Here is a 17,886-nt window from a genome sequence, read left to right on the forward strand (position 1 = left end):
GATATTAACCTCTTATCAGATATATGTTTTGCAAATATTTCCCCTATTTAGAAGGCTGCCTTTTTATTTTGCTGATGGTTTTATTTCAGTATTTACATTTCATATACATCATTTCTTCCATCATTAAATCCCAAGACTTCTTCATTGCATTTTAGCAGAAGAGATAGCATGCAGTGGGTCAATTAAACCTTAGAACTTATGACCACACTATCTAATAGACTGACTTCCCTAAGCCATTTATAAACTCAGAAAAAAGAAAATGGCTTCACAAGTTTTCATACACAGTTAAACTTTTTATACTTCATTAAAGCTCAGATGCTGATTTTAAAAATAAATTATAATATACTTCTATCTAATGTATTAGTTTTCTTTTTGTATATTAAAGGGGAGTTAGATTATTGAACACATTTTCAAATAAAGCTTTACTTTTACACTTCTAAATATGCTTTGATTTCTTGCTTTTAAAAATAAATGGCTGTTGAGGTGCCTGGTTGGCTCAGTCAGTTAAGAAACGGACTCTTGATTTTGGCTCAGGTCATGATCTCACAGTTCTTGAGATCGAGCCCCGCATCAGGCTCCATGCTTACAACACAGAGCCTGCTTGGGATTCTCTCTCTCTCTCTCTCTCTCTCTCTTTGCCCCTCCCCTGCTCACACTCTCTCTCTGTCTCTCTCTCTCTCTCCTAAAATAAATAAATAAACTTTAAAAAATGGCTATGATTTTATTAAAAGGTTAAGATTTATTATCTGAAATTAAGTAAATTAAAGGAAAATTTAAACCTTTAATATGGAGCAACAGTCCAAAAGTGAAAATGAGAAGCTGAAAAAGAGAATGATTTAGAATAGTTCTTAAAAGACAAATGGTGGAAAGAAGAAAGAAGAAATGATGTTTTATTGCCCTTTAAGCAAAACTCACAGTACTATAATTATAATTATGGAGGAGACTCATTAGAAGAAAATAATTAACAGGATAGATACAAGATATAACATGAAGCTAATAAGTTATTCAGGAACATTATATTTTTCATGTAATGAAAAATGCCTCTATTATATTGCATTTTCGTTCAATTGTCTAGAGATAGCAAACATAATTTTTAAAATCCTGAGTCAAAAGTTGATGAACCCAAAAGTCATTCTTTTTTTTTTTTCTGCATAACTTTTTACTACTAAATCATGTGGTACTGAAAATTCTATTTCAAGCTGCAAGGGTATTTTTCATGTCACTGACTAAGTGAAACACTTGAAAGACAAAGAGACAAATACTTCAATTTGTAATAGACTAACATCCACATGGAGGAAGGCAGTCATAAAGGATGTCAAAAAAAGATTATCACAGGTGGCTCCCAACAGACATGTTAATTTAAATTAAAATTGGTGTGCGGGTGCCTGGGTGGCTCTGTCAGTTAAGTGTCAGGCTTCAGCTCAGGTCATGATCTCCTATTTGTGAGTTCGAGCCCTGCTTCAAACTCTGTGCTGACAGCTCAGAGCCTGGAGCCTGCTTCGGATTCTGTGTCTCCCTCTCTCTCTGCCCTTCCCTGCTCATGTTCTGCATCTCTCTCAAAACTAAATAAATATTTTTAAAAAATTTTTAAATTAAAATTGGTGTACCAATTGAAGTTTTAATTTAATCATGTAGCTATTATAGGCTCAGAATCACTGATTAGAAAGTGATTTGCCATCTAATTAACTCAAAAAGGCAGAAGTCATCAATTTACAATTATTTCTTAGTTAACACGTTAGATGTCACAGGACTCTCTATGTATTTTATACTAACATTTAGCAAGGTAACTCATAGGAAATTATTTTCATGGATATGGAGTAATTGCCTTTTCAACATGATTTTCAATGGAACCATTCAAACAAAAGCCAATGATTTAACCATCTTCAACGTTTTTAAATTTCTTTTTTCAAAATTTTTTAATTTCTTTTTTCAAACTTAAAGAAAAACAAAAATTACAATATTCCTTTTATGAATAACTAAAAATTATTTAGCTGTGATTATGGTGTTTTCTATAAGTATATACTTTCACTTTATCTCTAAGAGCTGTAAAATGTGAGACTCTGTTCTAGAAAAGAAACAACAGTCATTTTTCATCAAATCGCCAATTTTAATGAATATCTTGTGAGTGGCAACTGTGAGTCCGGAACCAGAATATTTCTCAGTGAAACGGTCCCAACTAGAGGAGTTTAAAATTTATTTGAGAATATAAGCCTAGTTACATGAAAACATTTTATGATAAAAAGTAAAAATGTCAAGAATAGTGGTAAAAATAGATTTCAAAATATAAACAAAACAAAAAACAAAAAGAGGAGTAAATTCCACAGCTTTGGATAAACACTATCTCAAGAGAACTGAAATATGAAAAAGAAAAGAAAATGAAATAGATGCCATTAAGAAGAAAAGGCAATGATATCTAAAAACATAGGAAACGTACTGTCCTATCATCTCAAGGTTACAAGGGATTATAAAAGTGCCCTAATGGAGACACCTACTCATGGTCATACTTAAAAGCTAAAAGACAAACAGTGTGTGTGTGTGTGTGTGTGTGTGTGTGAGAGAGAGACAGAGACAGAGACAGAGAGACAGAGAGAGACAGAGAGACAGAGAGAAAGCTAATGTTTAGTGAATGCTAATTTTATGTCAAGGACTCTCCCAAGCACTTTAAATTTGTTATTTTATTTAATCATTATACAACTTATGATATTTTTAGTATTATTTTAATCTGATTTTATGTTTATTTTTAAGCTGATTTTATGTTCAAGGAAACAAAGTTCCAGGGGGTTAAGTAAATTGTCTAGGTTACAGGATGAAAACTTTAGCTAACATTTGAGCCCCAGCAGCTTGATTCCAGACCCCAATCTTTCCAATAATATGGCACTGCAGGGCCATATACCTTAAGGGCATGAGCTCTGGATCAAGGCTCCCTAGGTTTAAATTTCTGCTCCACTATTTACTTGCTTTGGGTCTTGGCACTAGTTACTCCAAAGCTCTGAGCTTCAGTTTCTTTGTCTGAAAAATGGGAATAATAATGGTAATTAACTCACTAGGTTGCTAAATTATGTATAATATAATATACCTGGTCCTACTAAGTACCTAAAAATGTTAATAGTAGTGTTAGTAGTACCACTGTATTGAATCTTTGTAAAAGAGAAGTTACATGTTCTGTGTAAGAAGAGATTGATTAATTGAAAACAGTTTGTTCCTAAGGTGAGCAGTGTGGTACTTGTGGTACTGTTTCCAATTGCAAATCTGTCTATCCTGGTTCATAGGACATTCACTAACCAGTTTAGCGAGCTTGACTGTTTTCACTGAGTCCCAATGTCAGGCCCTGTCCTCACAGTCTTTAGTGAACCTCAGTTTCATCCATTAGCACCGGATGACAGACACTGTTCTGGCAGGAGACTCTCCGTGTGGTGCTTGCACCCAACAACATCTGAGAGAAGACTTACATTTTCACTGTGCCCTATGGAACTGACACAGAAACATTGTCGTGCCAATATCAATGTGCCACCAGGGGGGCTTATTCAGGGGGAATTCCAGCAATAGCTACACTGCCAGCCTGAAGCCCCGCTCACTGCCATAGTTACACCCAATCACTGTCACCTGCCAGTGCCCCTCATTCATGCTAGATTCTTTCTCAGAGTCCTCAGAAATCAAGCTTTCAAGTTTATTCAGGGTCAACTTTCATTTTCATAGACACACACACAGCTGTGTTTTCTTTACTTGCTTTTTACTCCCTTATATTTTTCCCTACTTGTGTCCCTCATATTTGTGAATAATAAAGATTGTATTTTTTCCTTCATGGTTCCTATTCAACATACACACATGAAGACACCTGGTAAGTTTCGTATCTAGACCCACTAATTTTTGGATGTTAATAATAAATAAAAACGTAATGAATATAGGTGAGTAAGCTGTCATATAAAAGTAGCTAATTCAAAATAATGTATAGTGAAAAATCAATAGGTTCTCAAACATGATTCTAATTTTTAAATGAAAATTTAAAAGCCAAACATGAGTATAATATAACCACCTTCCTCTAACTTCTTATGTTTTGCCAGTATTCATTGTTTTCAAAAGAAAATGGAACAAAAATTGATGAAATAGTCACGTTAACAAAAGTATCTCTGTTAGGGCAGGTAAATGTCTTTTTGAAAATTCATAGACTGCACAAAAAAATGTTATTTTTATTTTTTCCAACTGTATTCAGAATGGGAAAAAATGTTGAAAGCACAAAGGAAAAACAAACCAAAAAATCTCCTATAATATGATCACTTAATAAAATGAACATTTAAATGTTAGTATGGGGGTGCCTGGCTGGCTCAGGAAGAAGAGCATATGACTTTTGATCTTAGGGTTGTGAGTTTGAGCCCCGTGTTGGATATAAAGATTACTTAAAAAATAAACTTTAAATGTTAATATAAATGATCCTAGTCCTTTCCCTATGGGTGCACACAGAATCATATATGAGGAAATGTAGTATGTATTTCACTATTCAGCATTCACTGAATGCTTGCTCTTGGCCTCTGTGTTATGCCTCTATGTTACAACTTGCATTTGGTAAGACACATGCTTACCAAGAGTCAAATGATTTCTGTGCCCCAAAGCGTTAATGAGAACTATAAATAAAAAGCTGACACAATACATACAACCAAGATAACTATAAAAAATTGAGGTGGGGATAATCAAAATCTGGAAAGAATGCTCTTTCAGATTGCTTTTCTACTGTTTTCATGTTCCTGATATAGTTAACAAAACTAACGTTTGTAATATTTGTTGATGAATTTGTTCATTCGTTCACAGTTTTGTTCATTCAGCAAACATTTATGACCATTGTGATTCTGTCAGGGAATAAGTCGGGAATCAACAACAAACAAAACAGTACAAATTCTTGTCCTCATAAAGCTTGAGTGGCAAAGATTGACCACGAACCCCTAAATATATATTCAAGGATTGTGTATGAATCAATGTGCAGCAACAGAGTGACTGTGAGGAAGTGCTGTTTACAAGGGGTGCTCAGTGATGACCTGTTAAGAGGGCACGTGAGCAAACACCTAAAGGAAGAGGGGACAGCCATGTGGCTCTGTGACAGCAGAGCCTCCCACAGGGAAGGGGTAGCAAACACAAAGGGCCAGTTTGGGAACCCAGGGAGGCCATGTGACTAGGGAGCAGGGGGAAAGGTGAAAGCCTGAGCAGGTAAAGTCAGAGAGCCAGACAGAGGTCCAGATCAGACCTAACTTGGCAGAATGTGATGAGGAATTCAGTATTTTTCTGTGTGAGGGAAAGCCATCAGAAAGTTTGAACAGAGTGGCCAGATCTGACTTCTTTTAAAGAATCATATTGGCTGCTGGGTAGAAAAGAAGGGGCAAAGCTAGTTAGGAGGCTCATGCTTTGGGGAATAAAATGGTAAATATTAAAGGTTGAGGAAGGGTTGGATCTTGGATGTATTTTAGTTTTGCTGAAGGACAAGATCTAACAATTACTTTCAAGTTGTGGAAATGATGATGTTGATGATGATGATTCAAGAAGAATGACACAGAAGAGGACTTTGCTCAGGAAAAAAGAACTCTTCTCATCAAAAAATTGATAAATTATAATACATTTTATGCCTATGGCAAAAATTAAACTTTTAAGACAACTAAGTCTTTTTTTTTTTTAGTGATTACTACAGTGGGCTGAATTTTCCTATGAATCAACCAATTAGGAAACCTAATCTCATCTGATAAAGAAGTTTCATTGTTAGCATGATACTTTATTAAGCAGATGGAATGTGACTTCAAAATGCACTTTTGAAAGTAAGGTTAGAGCTTTCTAGTTATTTTTTTCTGTCATATTTTTCTTTTTTCCTTCATGTAAAAAAATATCACAAAGTAAACACACGCTGCCTTTCTGTTTCTGGATACTGCCTCCATCAGCTCTTGTTGAAAAGTTACAAGTTCCTTATTATCATCACTCCCCAGTCCCTTTTTACCCTGCTGACACTCCAAAACACACTATAATCAATGCAGATATGTGTTGTAAAATTATATTTCTGTGACAGAGTCAACTGAATTCCACCCAAGTAAAAAAAAACAAAAAAACAAAAAAAAAGTTCAAGTGTACAGAACCTTTTGTCTTCTACATGTAAGAGGTTGTTTATGCCTCATAAACACTGAAGTTTGCACAGTGGAAAGAAAAATGAGGATTTAGTAGATACTTGGGCAACTACTTGGACAGGAAGTAGAAAAAACAGTTGTCTGTATGAGACATCAATACCTTCATTAGCTCTCTGCAGATTCCTAAAGTTTTGAGCACTCCAGATGGGGTGTGAGAGCCGTGCAAAGTCATCTGAAGAGCAGGACAACATGGCTGTATAGTCATTAGAGAACCAAACTTTAAAGTTTATGTTCAAACATGTATTTCAGAATGACAGGAGGTTCCTCAAGGATAGAAATCACCAGAAGAAAAGAACAAGAAATGAGAATGACCTTCTGGGAGATAATGGCACATAACATTAACCTTCCCAACTTCTCTTATAGTATTATTTATTGTCAAGTAAGTTTCAGATATGCACTTATATCAAACCTAAGACTGAAGGAAATAAAGTTTCTGTCATCACTGCGTTATTTATGTCTGTGTGGACTATGACTGCAAGACTGCCCTTTAGGATAAACTTGCTTCAACCACAGGGAGCAGTATTGAAACTGATCCACTGAGAAACATATTCCTATATAAATTGTTTTTGTTGTATTCATTTCCACTCTAGCTGCCATAACTTAATAGCTGTAACAGACTCATGATATCATGTTGTTTCCAAGAATTGCTTCACTTGAAAGTCTGTAGCACACAACTAAAATATTGAGTGTGTGAGAGTCATGCATGAGCTATAAAAAGCAGAAGGGAATTAGCATCAACACCAATATCTTGGCTGAGTGTCTAAATGTTCTCCTCTGACAGTGGCAGACTATTAAACAATTTTTAAATAAGACATTTTTTCCACCACGAGGAAAACATTCATTTATACTTTATAACCCAGGATTTAAGGCTTTAAAAGAAAATATGCTGTCTGTACCATGGATTATCTAAAGGCATTGGAAAGACCTGCCAATACAATTGGCTTGAGATTGGAAAGTTGGAGATGGTTTTTAAATTTAAAAAAAATGGTGTCTAAGAACAAATGAGTCATAGACAAAAGGCCAAACCATTTCATTCTGAAGAAAGTAGGAAATGTCAAAAAAACAAAGATTGCATATGAAAATATGAATAAAAAGTAAAAGAAAGATTACTTTATTTGTATCAAACTAGTCTCCCACGGCTTTCCATTCAGCTGTGGAATATATTTTACAAAGGTAATATGATAACGAGTGTTCCCTATAGCTAGAAAACTTGCAATGTGCTTTCATTATGTAACTCAGAGTTTCTCAGCAGAGGCATTATTGACATTTGCGGATGGATAATTTTTTGTTGTAGGACACTATTCCTGTTCACTGCAGGATATTTAGCAGCATCCCTGGCTTCTAGATGCCAGTAGCATCTCCCACTTAGACAACCCAAAATGTCTCTAGAAATTGTCAAATATCCTCTTGGGGTAAATTCACCCTTCTTTGGGAACCACTGACCTAAATCAAGAAGCTACACAATAAAAATTTTGCCATGTATCTCTATACAACAAGTATACATGTCCAATTATAACTCTTCCATGATTTTTTAAGACTTTCTAGCTTATTTAAATTAATTTATATTGCACTAAGAACAAGTTAGTGTCAAGTAACATGTCTTATGTGGTTCATGCAATTAAATAAAGGAGCTTATGTGCGCTGAACAAACAGAACTGTACATGTGGTCTCTAGTCCTTAAATTCAGATTGTATGGGCTCACGAAGTCTCCAAATGATTGTCAAGATAATGAAAAAGGAAGAGGAAACCAAAAAAGAAATTAAAAATAAAATGGAATGCAAAGGTGAGTGAGGAAAGAATGCTAGAACTATTAAATCAGCAGAGTTGATGGTAATCAGAGAGCATTATGGGAAGCTTTTTCTTGGAAGCGTAAAGCTGATTTAACACCATTTAGAAATACTGTCCAAGTCACAGATGACACATTTCTGTCACTATATTGTGATGAATAAAGTGATACAAAAAAAAACCCCCAAAAAGTCACAAGAGCTTCTGCAAGAGGATATGGTGCTTCTACATGTGGCCTAACATGCAAACTTCCAGGAAGTCTCCGGGGTTTAAGGATCTTTGTCCTTTCGAGAGAACCCTCCATAGATGATGAATCCTTGATATCATTTCAATACCAGAATAACTTGGATGGTATTTTGAGAAAGAGTGTTAGGGGATAAATAAGTAGTATGTAAAATTTGTTTCTTGGTCTCCCTGTTAGTCATATTCCCTCAAAGTCAAGAGTGTGAGGAAGAAACATACACAAAGGGAGACAAGTGCCCAAAAGGAGTTATACTCAGAGAAAGAAGCAAACTAGACTATCAGACTTCAAAAGTGATAGGGAGCTGTGGCAAGCTATTTGTAACAGACACTGCTAATTCAGACCAAATACTCCCTTTGAGCAGAACTGCACCCCTTGGTTGAGATCTAATTATTAGAAATGCTCTACCCCACCTCCCACCCCCAGCCATTAATCTTTGATTTGGCTAAACTAAACCAAATGACATTCAAAAGAGATTCTATTTCTTAGATTCATAGATGGCTTTTAAAATGAATTTTGCGGCTGGGTGCCAGATGGACGAATTTAGGAATAAAAGGCTTCTATCTACAGAGCAGATAACATCTATATTAAGTTTAGAAATACAACATCAGACAAAAACATTGAAATGTGATTTTCTCACCACAGTGAAAAAATAAGGAAAAACTGAGGGCATGAGAGAGGGTGGTTTACTCTGAAAGGACGTCTCATGAACTGGCCCACCTACTCAAATTGGAACTGCCAGTTATGTTTCAAATGGGACACTTCGAGGTTTGCTTTGATGTGGTGAGGGGAGGGGAGCAATTTTCAGGCAGGCTCAAATTAAGACTCCAGTTGCTTTCAGGGTCATCTTTCCAGGCCTCAGTTGTCTCATCTGAAAAATGAGGATGGTGGGCTTAGATAATCACTTCCCAGAGTATGTTCCAGGGAATATTATTCCTAAGCGAGTCTTTACGAAAAACTGTTCTTCAGCAAGTAGGCACACATTACGTTCTCTATGACATGGATATATACTGTGGATAATATTGTGCACCAACATACTGCACGTTTCTTCATCCACCCAATGTACCAGTACAATTATGCTAATACACACGTAAGCAAGACCACGGTACGAAGGAAACCCAGGACTGTTCCCTTCTTGCAGATTTAGAAAGTACATTAGAGTAGTACAGATCCTAAAAAGTTTTTTGGGTAAAGAAACATGTTTGATTTATGTATACCAATATATTACAAATTATTCTGACCACAGAACCTTTTTTTGCTCAGAACATATATATTTAGATTCCGCAGAACACTCTGAAAAATACAAGTCTCAGTTATGCCTAATATCTTTTCAAGGTCTAGCATGTTAAAAATATGAGGTTTAAAGAAGTTCATCAAGAGACATTCTTACATAATCTGTTCAGAGACAGCAAGTATATCTTCCATTCTATCCAAGAGATTGTGGTTCTTCAATCTTGAAATTAGATATTGAGAGTGAAATGAGCACACTTCATGTCCAGTAGAATAATATTGAAAAGGGATCAGTTGAAATAGTAATGCAGCATGCATCCGAGGAACCCACACAAAAGACTGTGCCTCTAGATACCAGTAATTATGTGGCCAGAGGGAAAACCCTGATTCTGTGGTCTACAGCCCTTCCCGCTCTCTGCTTACTGCCCCAATACTGCCAGGCTTCCCAACTGCATGGTTGGAAGCACAGAAGTTTTCTGGAGAACTAGAAAAATGTTGCTTTTGCTAGCCTGTCTTGCACCTAACAACTATTTATAGCTAAAAAAGTATACAGTACACATAATTCACATTACATTTTTAAAGCACTTAGAACTACATACATGATGCATGTAAAGCACTTCAGGTAATGCTAACGCACAGCAAGAGCTAATAATGTGTAATAGTGTGGACAATATTGTTGGCCAACATACTACAAGTTTTTTCATCTACCCAACGTAGTAATATCATTATTCTCACTTACATGTAAGCAACTTGACCGAGATCACACTGTATGTGAGTGAAAAGGCAACTGAGTACTATCCAAATATAGATTTATTATTCTGAACCACTGCCTCCTGCAGGAAATCGACCTGCAGATCAGATCTCAGTTCCAGCTCAGAAGCTAGTAGCTCGTCCCATTTACATCAGGTGGCTTGAGGCCACAACAAAGGAGTCTGCTCCCCTCCCATTTAGGGTCTAAGTGATGGTCATTATTGTTTCAGTGAACAGTTCTAAGAGAAAAAAGAGTGGCGTTGGGTGATTTTTTTTTTATTCCTCCCAAAGTCTCTCTTCTCCCTTGCAGAGTCAGTTTTATACCCAAACGAGTTTCAAAATAAGTAGGACCACCCTGCCAAAATACTACTCCATATTTTTTAAACATTTTTCAGTTTATTAAACAATTATATACCCATTTTGCCTTTTTTAATTTAAAAATACTATGATATAAATAGAAAATAATTATAGTACACGAATTATATTTAAGAACAAGGATATAAGCCTAGCGTACTGTGTGTCATAAAAATCTATGTAGATCTGCCATACAAATAAGCTTATGTTTAGAACTTCCAAGAATTGAGAAAATATGTTTTGAATGATCACTCTTCAACTTTCTTTCCTATTTTTTAAAAAAATTAGATTCCCAAGGAAATCCCAAGGCAGTTGGTCAGAATTCAGTGTCTTGCAGCTTGATCATTTTCACTATTGTTGCTTTCTAGGTGAATGACTCTTGTGCTAAGATAATAAAGTATGGAGTACCTGAGTTAGAAACTACAGCCATGAACTGGAGACAAAATTTTCTAAGTACCCCACAAGATAAAGAAAGCCACACGAAACTTCCCTCCTCCCTGGCCACAAGTCAGCAGATCAAACTCCACTCCCCTTTTCTTTGTTTATATGACCATCACCTGTAGGAAGCATTGGAAGAATGATTCAGCCTGTAAAGAGATCACTAAGCGAAACTGAGGGGTTACTCCAAAATTTTCTTAAAATCTTATAAATTAGACTGATTTCATGGTGGAGAAAGCAGGCAGAAGCAGAATGCTATGCACCCCCACCATTTGCCATGGCAAAAATGCATGCATTTTCAGTGGGATAGGCAAATACTGTAGAAGGTGGATGGATTTTAGCCATCTTACCTGAACTCTAAGAAGGATGCTAGGGTATTCTTTGCGAGGGCAAAAGAAATTAAGAAGAAAGAACAGATGAATCTACCAGCAGGATCATGTGCTTATAGGAGCTGAAAGGCATCTAAGCTGAAGGCTGATTTCCCTTGTCTGGGAATTGTGCTCTGTGTGTGTGTGTGTGTGTGTGTGTGTGTGTGTGTGTGTCTGGAAGACGGAATTTCTTACTGGGTTCTCTGAACTCACACATCCTCCCCAAGAGGAATCCAGAATTTCAGCACAGCCACAGAATAGACATGAATCACATGCCCTTTTCTTGAACTCCTTCTCCCTGACCCTAGACAACAGGAAACAAATTTCGCACAAGGTACAGGGAGCCAAGTACCATGTAACTAAGTTGTGCTCTGCACACATACACCCATGCTCTAAGGTAAAGGGCAGGAAAGGGAAGTAAAATAACCAGCCGGGCTCCCTTCCTACTTTAGAACTGGCCAGTAATAGGGGAGGGAAAAGAATGTCATCAGTTTATCAACAACTAACTTTAGATTATGAGATACTTAGAACTTTTGGCTTCTGACTTTTTGTTTGCTCCACTTAGGGTTTCATACACCTTCTTAAAGGGTCAAATTCTGTATCCTGTATTTATCAGACTGAGGCCTCTGTTCCTGAAAATTCATTATCCTGTGTCTTCTTTCACCAGGAAAATCAAAAGTAAACAGAAAAATTGACATTTTTGTTAATACTCACTGATTTCTATGTGTTTCAGTATATTTAGATAAAAAAAATATTCAAAATAATCTTGTGCAAATTCAGTGGTTAAATTCTAAACAGAGAGGCATTAACAAGGATGATTTTTTTAACTTCTTCATTAGAGTTAATGTCGGAACTGGGTAGAGAATTTTTGGAAATCAAAAAAGGGACATCTAAAACTAATGCATACCAGGGAAAGAGAACAGGTGATGAGGAACACATATGCAAGACATATTTAAACACTTAGGTGCCTGGAAAATATGAATTGGGTTCTTTCTTGCCAAATCTGGTTCAGTCGCAACTATTTAAGAATGAAATTTGTTACCGGGCAGGGTTGAGGTCAGCTATAGGCTGAATTATATAGCTTACCATATGTTGAAGTCCTGATTCCCAAGATTTCAGATTGTGACTACATTTGAAGACAGTGTCTTAAGTAGAAAAAAAAAAAACAAAGACAAAACAGTATTTTGTTTCTGAATAGGGAAAACCCAGTCCTTCTTCCTGCGTGTCTCCTCTGATCTCACACCACTACCTCTCACTCACAACACTTCTGACTCCAGGTGTGTGAGGATTCCCCCATCAAGCAATTCTCAGACACTTGCTGAGCGTTCTACAACTTAACTCAGTGCTGACTCTATCTACCTGGAGATGGTGTTTTCACCCACCTAAAAGCTCTCTGAACCCTGCACTTTTGGGATTTTTATGGAGTCTTCATCATGTAAGCATAATTGATCATAAACTCCATTTCCAGCCCTTCTTCCTTCTCAAGACAATTGAGAGGCGGGCTGAAAATCCCAACTTTCCAATTATGGCCTGCTCTCTCTGGGGACCAGAGATGACCAGAACCATCCAGAAGCCCACCCAGAATCACCTCATTAGAACAAAACACACTCCTATCACCCAGGAAATTACAAGGGTGGGGACAGGGAAGGGACCAACATATATATTTTTTCTATTAGATCACATGTCTTTAAAATTTTTTTTAATGTTTATTTATTTTTGACAGAGAGAGAGAGAGAGAGAGAGAGAGAGAGCATGAGCAGGGGAGGGGCAGAGAGAGAGGGAGACACAGAATCCGAAGCAGGCTCCAGGCTCTGAGCTGTCAGCACAGAGCCTGACATGAGGCTCGAACCCACACACCGTGAGATCATGACCTGAGCCGAAGTTGGATGCTCAACCGACTGAGCCAGCCAGGCGCCCCCAGATCACGTCTTTAAAAAGGTAACTAAATATTGGGGTACAATAGGGGCACTTGTACCCCAATGTTTATAGCAGCACTTTCAACAATAGCCAAATTATGGAAAGAGCCTAAATGTCCATCAACTGATGAATGGATAAAGAAATTGTGGTTTATATACACAATGGAATACTACATGACAATGAGAAAGAATGAAATATGGTCTTTTGTAGCAACGTGGATGGAACTGGAGAGTGTTATGCTAAGTGAAATAAGTCATAGAAAGACAGATACCATATGTTTTCACTCTTATGTGGATCCTGAGAAACTTAACAGAAGACCATGGGGGAGGGGAAGGAAAAAAAAAGTTTAGAGAGGGAGGGAGCCAAAACATAAGAGACTCTTAAAAACTGAGAACAAACTGAGGGTTGATGGGGGGTGGGAGGCAGGGGACGGTGGGTGATGGGTATTGAGGAGGGCACCTTTTGGGATAAGCACTGGGTGTTGCATTGAAACCAATTTGACAATTAATTTCATATTTAAAAAAAAAAAAGCTAACTAAGTTAGGGACAACTGGGTGTGTCAGTAGGTCTAGCATCAGACTCTAGATTTCAGCTCAGGTGTTGATCTCATCAATTGTGAGTTTGAGCCCCGCATCAGGCTCTGCACTGACAGCTTGGGGGCCTGCTTGTGATTCTTTCTGTCTCCCTCCATCTCTGTTCCTCCCCCGCTTGCACTCTCTCCCTCTCTCAAAATAAGTAAATAAACAAGAAAAAAACAAAGGTAACTAGGTATAATGAGGTCATTAGAGTGGGTCCTAATTTGATCTGACTGGTACCCTTATAATAAAAGACAATTAGGACACAGACATGTACAGAAAGAAGACCATATGAAGACACAGGGAGAAGGCCAAAGCTACAAGCCAAAGAGCGAGGCCTCAGAAGAAACTAACGTTGCTGGCATCTTGAGCTCAGATTTCTAGCCCCCAAAATTGTGAGAAAATAAATTACTATTGTTTATGTCACTCAGTCAGTGGTATTTTGTGAGGACAGCCCTAGAAAACTGATACAGGATCTATCTCACAAGATTCTAAAGACATGGTAGATTTGTGATTTTGCCAAGACCAAATCATCTAAAAGGACAGGAACATATTACCTTGGTGATTAAGCATATATCACATAAAGTATTACTAAAAGTGAGTGTTCTAGCACTTCTCCCATTTGAAATACATTTCAGAACTTAGAAATAAATTTTCTCAGTGTTTCAATGTTATACTTTCTTCATGCAATTTCAGCTTTTATTGGTTTATTTTCCCAAGGATGGAACTCTTGAGACACAACTGATTTTCAAAAGCTTTATTAATAGCCAACTCAAACAATTGCAAAATCATCAACACTTACATGCAATCTGTGGGAAAATGAATCCAAGTTTTTATGAGAACTTTTTTCCTAAGAAAAATCAAACAGCTACATATGACAGGTTTATGAATCTAAGCTGAGATACAGAAAAATAGTTATAATGAATGAGTGGATAGAAATCCTCACACATACCAGGTGCTCATTATCATTTGTATTTAATAACAAAGCTACTCTGAAGTTGATTAATAGCTTATTCTGGTCCAGATACATCAAAGAATTACTCCCACATATTCAAGGAAATGCTGAGGTTGTCCTAGTTGTTTGGTTTTTGGTCACCAGAATTTCTTCCCTAATGTTACATGAAAAGACTTTTGGGTAAATTTGGAAGACCTAGATTCGTATTTTGATCCATAAATTAACATAAGCTGAGATATCTTTACAGTTGTTTTCTTTATCCTCAGGCTTTCTCCTGATTTCAGTTCCACCTTGTAAGAGACTGGAGTTAAAAAGTATCTCCTACTTCCAAGTATGCTCGAATCTATCCCTTTATTGCTCTCTAATGTCAAAGAAAGAAAGACATTAAAGGGGTGCCTGGGTGGCTCAGACCATTAAGCGCCCCGCTCTTGACTTCAGCGTGGGTCATGATATCACTGCTCATGGGTTTGAGCCCCATGTTGGGCTCTGCACTGGCAATGCAGAGCCTGCTTGGGATCCTTTCTCTCCTCTTCTGTCTCTGCCACTCCCCTGCTTATGTGTTCATTATCTGTCTCTCAAAATAAATAAATAAACTTTAAAAAAAGACATTACATACATACATACATAACACCTTTTGCAAAAGAAGGGAACTTTACTCTCTCAGCTGTCTATAAGTGAAATTCCATTCCAACATGGTGGCTCTTCTTGTTCTTTACTTGTATCATAGCTATTTCTAAGACTGTACATGGAACAGGTGACTTTCCACTATTCCATACTAATTCTAATTTTGTCCAACATCCAGTTGTAACTCCATTGGTAATGGGAAAAAGAATATGTCAATATCTCTAAATGTGTTTGCCCATGGATCCCACATGTCTCATGGAATATGCTTTAGGAATATAATGTTGGAGATACTGTGAAAAAAGTATCAACAGGATTCAGTAAACAACCTGAGTGAGAGTAGAGAAGTACAATATTCTTAGCCATGGAAAGTCATGTTTTTTATTTTGTTAAGAAAAATTAAAAGTTGAAAATTATCTAAAAGATTAAAAAAAAAGGACGTGGTATGTCTTGTCAATGACAGATGAGAGTAGCACAGATCCATCCAAAAATGACTTAAGTACTTTTGAGAATATACGCTTTTCTCCAACTTCCTGTTTATAACTGATTAAAGTCTCAGACTTGCGGAAGTTACATGTTCACCTGTAGATTTTGTCTGGTAGATATGCAAATAATTTGTGTCCAAATAAGAGATAACCCCAAAGATTATGTTTCTTTGCCTTTTAGGAGATTCACTAGCATTGCATCTAACCTTGCAATCTTATTCAAACTGTCCTTATTAAATTTTTTTAGATACTCAGCTTCTAAGAAGCCCTTTGAACTAGTCTTAGCATCTGACTGGTTCTACTGTTAATTAATGAATTGAATACAGTTGTTGATATGTGCTCATTTTATGTTTGTATAAGAGTCTTATTTTACATTTTAGAAATTATACTGTAATAACTTATAAAAAATGGTGTCATTACAAAGAAGGAGTATTTCATGCAGTAAAATTTCACCTTTAAATATTGTGCCTTTGAGATGTCGAAAATAATTTTCTTGGGGCACCTGGGTGGTTCAGTTGGTTAAGCATTCCACCCTTGGTTTTGGCTCAGGTTATGATCTCACGGTTCGTGAGTTCAAGCCCTGCATCCAGCTGAGTGCTGACATCGCGGAGCCTGCCTGGGATTCTCTATCAGTCTCTGCTCCTCCCCTGTTAGCGCTCTCTCTCTCTCTCTCTCAAAATAAATAAATAAACATTAAAGAAAGAAAATATTTTTCTTTTGGAACAAAAGTTTTCATCATAACTCTTCTCTTTTGCTTAAGCATGCTTGTCCTCAAATTAATGGACTTTAAAATTGTAGCTAAATTTATTAGAGAAATTTAACAGTTCACCAAAAAAGAATTGCTATGACATATTTGTAACTCTGTCTTTCCAATATCTTCCACATATGTTGAAGTTTGTAATTCTATACTAGTCCAGAAACTTCAGTACTTATATAGTAGAAGCCCTATAGACCTCTAGATAAAAAGTTCTTGGTCTTGCCTGCTATCTAAAAATGTATTCCAAAGCTCATTACCAAGTACACTTCTCACTATAAGGTCTGGTTGGAACAAACATGTCTCTCAGCTTCCCACACTGAAAGAAAGAAAATAATAATGATCGGAAGTTACTTCATGTTATTCTGCAAATTAATTTCAGTGTCAGGCATTAGCCTAGGGATTAGATTTTTTTTTAATCTGCAAAAAAAAAAAAAAATCTTGCACAGGCAAAAAGCAACAAGATGGTTTTCTAAAAGCAAGTCCTTGTTTTAAGAATTTTTTGGCTTAATAACTGAAACAACCTAAGGCTGAACACATGCCATAATGATTACATTTTGCCGGAAAAGTCAGTGCCTCTGGGTTTTTTGTTTTAGAGCCAAAAGTAATCCTCTTTCTGGTCTGTAGTTGCAGCTCTGAGTCATTCTTCCTACCAGAGATAAGGAGTAGAGATCAGAAAATAACAGGCATATAAATATAACTAACTGAAACAACATGAAACTGACCCAGCCAAGTTACAGAAACAATCTATGATTGACAAAACAGCTATTTTTTTATAATACATTGAAGATTGATAAATAGTTTCTTATGCCTAAAGCTGTTGTTTAATTTAATAAATCCAGTTTTATTTGTCCATACTCCTGGGCTGTATTGAGACTCAGTTATGAAAGTGGCTCTGGATCTTTTCCAGGTGCCCGTGGTAATGTGATGATGTCCTCAAAGGTTGAATACTTACACACAGACACACACACACACACACACACACACACACACGTTCATGTTAATTGATTAAATAAAACATTTATTTACAGTGTTAAAATATAAATGCATGAATCACAATATAAGCAAAATATATGCTCTCTCCATTTTATTCTAGGTTTATTCCCCTCCCCCCCCAACTTCACCTGGTCAGAAAGTCTTGATTATAAATCAAAATTAGGGATCTATATTAAAATTCTGATTCTACTTTAAAGCGCTAAGAACAAACTGAGCAGTCACATCCATGTCCAGTCTGCAAATCATTTGACTTTCATGTCCA

General features: G+C 36.6%; 1 long non-coding RNA gene across 2 annotated transcripts in view; it reads left to right on the plus strand.

The window, feature by feature from the left end:
- Positions 1-17,886, plus strand: part of LOC122237961 — a 62,084-nt gene that overhangs the window by 8,676 nt on the left and 35,522 nt on the right. The window contains exons 2-3 of one of the 2 annotated variants that reach the window (XR_006216791.1): positions 5,660-5,795; positions 6,405-6,498. The exons of the other annotated variant lie outside the window; for it this stretch is intronic. This is a non-coding gene — a long non-coding RNA (uncharacterized LOC122237961). Of the gene's footprint in view, positions 1-5,659; positions 5,796-6,404; positions 6,499-17,886 lie in introns of those variants that run through there. 2 annotated transcript variants of the gene reach the window in all.

The sequence above is a fragment of the Panthera tigris genome, chromosome B1 (genome assembly GCF_018350195.1).
Source record: "Panthera tigris isolate Pti1 chromosome B1, P.tigris_Pti1_mat1.1, whole genome shotgun sequence".
NCBI classification, from domain to species: Eukaryota; Metazoa; Chordata; class Mammalia; order Carnivora; family Felidae; genus Panthera; species Panthera tigris.